The 4,602-nt window shown below is 26.3% G+C and overlaps 1 protein-coding gene across 1 annotated transcript in view; it reads right to left on the reverse strand.

Annotated features, from left to right (window-relative positions):
* The window catches only part of LOC111678941 (5-hydroxytryptamine receptor 2A-like), a 36,963-nt gene that overhangs the window by 21,938 nt on the left and 10,423 nt on the right, over positions 1 to 4,602 (reverse strand). The gene's annotated exons all lie outside the window — the stretch shown is intronic.

The raw sequence follows: 4,602 nt of genomic DNA on the forward strand, positions 1-4,602 counted from the left end.
ATATATTGGTGGTGGGGTCAAATATAGACCGATCCTCAAAAGATTTCGGCTCATATAAAACGTATTTCTGTCGAATTTCATCGCTATACTCGTACTTCTACAGCAGTTATGACCGTTTAAGCTGTTTTTTGGAGGTCCACTTGTATGGGGGCTATCCAAAAATGTGGAAAAATATGTCCTATTTTCAAGAGAATATTTATGCAAAATTTCAACTGTCTAGCTCCTCCCGTGTGATCTCTATTGTTATTTAAACAGACAAATGGACGGACTTGCCTAGATCGTCTTAAAATTTAATGTAGATTCAGAATAAATAAATACTTTTATGGGGTATGTGTTAAAAATGAAATGACAAAATCAATATACCCCAACTTTTTTGATAGTGGGTATAAAAATGATCTTAAATCGAAATGGAAAAAATCATATTCAGAACATTTTATTAATTTAAATTATTATCTCTATAGTAGCAGTAGTTAATAAATTTAACAATATTACTAATTATAATTTAATTCATTGACTTCATGTATATTTTATAGCAAATTAATTGAAAATGGTCGTCATGTTCATGCAATAAATTATAATTTAAACAAAATAAATAAAAATGTTTTGTAATGTCAATTATAATTAATTTCAATATGTAAATAAATATTCCATTATAGGTAGTTTATTATAAATAACCACAATGATTTGTGTACATTTAAAATACATAAATATATTTATTAATTTTAATTGGCTAGCAATACAAAATATATTTACATAAATTAATGAATATAAATAATAGATAAGCAAAAATAAACTTTTTTCGTAAGCCGATTTTGTTATGATTTTAATTTAATTCTTCCTAATAACTGTTGGTTAAAGTTAACTTCAATTAAAGGCTTAAGAGTTCCTGTAACTTTTTTTTTAAATTCCAATAATAAAAATGTTAATTCTTAAATCCTTTATAAGCATTAACGTACATACATATGTTTACAATTTCGTACCATTATAATTCTTTTCATATCCACTATTCAAATGTACACTTCTTTTTGGAGCGAAAAGTTAGAAAGTTGTTTGCTAATAAAAATGGACTTGTGGATTTTTGCATTACAATAGCCCCCATTTGTTCTCCGCAATTTAACGATCATTGCTATCTATGAGATAAACAAGTTTTACAAAATTTTATTTAAAAAATTCATATTCGACCATACCCCTTGATAATATGACTGGTCAATAATTGTCATATCACCCACATTACTCCCTTCGGACTCTATAGTGCATTCAAAATACAGACAGACAGAAGGATGGGACAGACATTACTAGATCGTCTTAGAATCTTTTTGATGGTGGGTATAAAAATTACAAAAATGAAAACTTGCAAATTTACCCCAGGTACTTCAAATAATGTTATCGAAAAAACTATTATCACTTATTGTTCATTATTATTATTATTATTAACCTTGTATTACCAACTAACTTCAATTGCCCCAATGGCGAATGATACCCCTTCTACTTTAAATACATATATGGGTAGGTAAATATGAATAACTTTAAGATGTACTATACTCAAGAGCTACATATTGCATATCAAAAAGTTAAAATAAATGGCAAAAATACTAAAACAACTACTTACAAATAAAGAAATATTTTTGCATACAGAAATACTTATGTCTACATACAGAATACCTCGATGTTTAAAGCTTAAAATTGCACTATTTTGCTTTATATGTATTTACATAAATATATGCCAACAAACATTCAGATACATTTTCTATCGAAATAAAAATCTAACAGGAATTTGGTAAATATCTATGAGAATCGTTTTTATTTAGTAGTTAATTTTGATAATATTTTCTTTCTATATATGTATAAAGATGAATTAATTTTCAAATTTTTTAATTTATGTATGTTTGTTGGGTATATTGACAATACGATTGTTTGTAATACATTGCCACAGTACGGATACGAGCATGAGGTGACATTTTTAGCCATAAATAAATTTATTCCAACAACTAAACACATAAATTACGTTGTAATTAAAACAGAAACCAAAAATTACAACAATGAAAAATTTTGAAATAATTTTAATAGAATTTTTTCATGTACATAAACACACATATAACAACATTAGAATCTTTTACCCAAAACCTCTTTTGCATTTTTATACAAAAATTTAGGTTTATTTCAGAAGCCGCTTTAAACAAATTATTTTTCAAAAAAAATGTAAACATGTCTACAATGATATTAAAAATTATTTAAATATGTATATGGCATTGAAACCGTGATAAATGTTATTTACAAATTAACTTATGTGTGAGATCATTATGAGAATTGTAGATACAAAAAGATTTAAATGTAGATATGTAGTATTTTTTGCTTTAAAATAATTATTAACTTTTGACCATATTGGTTTAGTTATGTTCCGTCGATTAATAGTAAATTGCAAACTTTAAAATAACGACAAACAGTTTGTTAAACATTAATGTCAATGACAAACTTACATACAACGAATAATTTAAAACATTAAAACCTTAAATAATTTATTGTCTAATAATAATTTCCTTTCTCATATGATATTACTTACGGTTTCATTTAGTTGAACATCCCACACGCACTGTGAATTAAGAAAAATGCTCAAATAAGTAACATAACTTTAAAATCGAGCCTATAAAAAATTATTTTAAAATTAAAATTCAAAAATTCGAATCTTCAACACTTCTGCTTTACGCATGTGAAATTTCATTTGAATCAGACTGTAACCTCAACATAATTATTTCCTTTTTTTTCATTTCTATGCCACTGTGCGATGTTAATTTTATTAGGTAGTATGCATGTTTATTGATTATTATTTATTATGTGAACAATTTTAAAATTTCAATATGTTTTGCAGTTATAAACCCACGTATTTATCAAAGAAAATCTTAAACAAATATTATTTTTCATTTTCATAACAATAGGTACATTGATTGAAAAAAAAAACAATGAAAAAGAAAATGAAATTCGCACATGTAATCGTCTACATTTACATTTCAAATCAATTTTATAAATTTAAATATTTAAACAATTTGGTGCCAGTCTGAAGTAATTGAAAATGGGTCAAAGCATGCTCTACATAATATTTGCAAAACAGAAGAGTATTAGTTTAAGCTACATTCAAACTTGTCAAATATTTGAAAAAAATAGTCGTGACCACTATAAAATTAACATTTCGATTTCTTAAAATATATAATATTTATACAGATCTTTGAAGTTCATACTTAAGAACGTTTTTATTTTTATAAACGAAAATTATTTAATATCAAAAAGCATTTACAAAAATGATGGTTACGTTTATTTATCAAATATATTATGCCCAAAATTAATAAATGTAACTGTAAGTAAATTACATATATAATTTCCTATTCAGATAGTTGGTCACGTTTTTGTTGGTCCTTAGTTGAGAGTTTTTGTTTTTTGTTGAATCAACACAAAATATAATATTGACATTTTTTACCAATTCTGTTGGAAATGTTCAAATGTGAAGAAAGGTATTTTTTAAACCCACATAAGCTTTTACTTTTCTTATCATAACATATGACATTTATAAGTGTTAAGGGTATATATACATATATAGAACCCTGCAGTTCGAGTGTAATAGTTGAAAAAAGCTTTCAAGGATCTTCCCCTTATATTTTTTTAGGAACTCTAAAATTGCGTTTTTCCTGCATTGCAGAGGAAGTTTATAATATACGTTCTACAAGGCGGTACGTTATGGGCTACAGTAAAAATATAAGTTGTGAATTCTTTAAAATAACAAGCTACACAATAACACACAAAAAGGTAATCAAATTTAAACATTTAAAAGCTTTTGGACATGTTATCAGGGTTTATTTTTTCCCTGTAGAACGAAAACATGTATGAAAGTAAGTTATGAATATTAAATGTTATATATTTATCACTAGAATAACACTGGGTGCTTCGTAACCCAGGTCCATATATCCAAAAAGAATACGTCAATAAATTAAAAAAGTTTTCTTAATAATAACCAAATTATTGAAGAAAAAGTAATTTTCTGAAATGTTCTTTCTATTTAGACTAAGGGCAAATATCGACCTATCATAGTTACGCATTTTAGCGAGATATAAGTATATTTAAAACAATTATAAGTTTGAAAGAGCTTTTCGGGCAGTTAATTATATGAGGCTTAGGTGAAATAATGGACCGCTTTTAACCATTTCCATTTTGTCCTTAGGCCACAAAAGCGTATTTCAAACTATCTTGAACAAACGGATCAAACTTTTAGCAGGAACAATACGCATAATACCCTCCCTACTATAGTAGTATAAGATATAACAAGTTTCGTAAAAAGTGAAAGAATATTGTATAAAATACTTGAACATTAACGCGGCAAACGCTCCAACGAGTATTTTGTACTTTCAGCTTTATAAAAAGTGTAAGAAGTATTGCATGATCTAAACATATATGAATTGAATCGACCAAGAGATACATTGACTTCATGCAAAATTGCTGAGAGGAGTAGGATTAGGCAACATATTGTGGCACGTAAATGAAATATGTAATATGTATGTGTTGTAAGGATAAAACATAGTATATTTTTCCTTATTTTCTTATAAATAGGAAATAGAA

This window comes from Lucilia cuprina, chromosome 3, assembly GCF_022045245.1.
Source record: "Lucilia cuprina isolate Lc7/37 chromosome 3, ASM2204524v1, whole genome shotgun sequence".
In the NCBI taxonomy this organism is placed as follows: domain Eukaryota; kingdom Metazoa; phylum Arthropoda; class Insecta; order Diptera; family Calliphoridae; genus Lucilia; species Lucilia cuprina.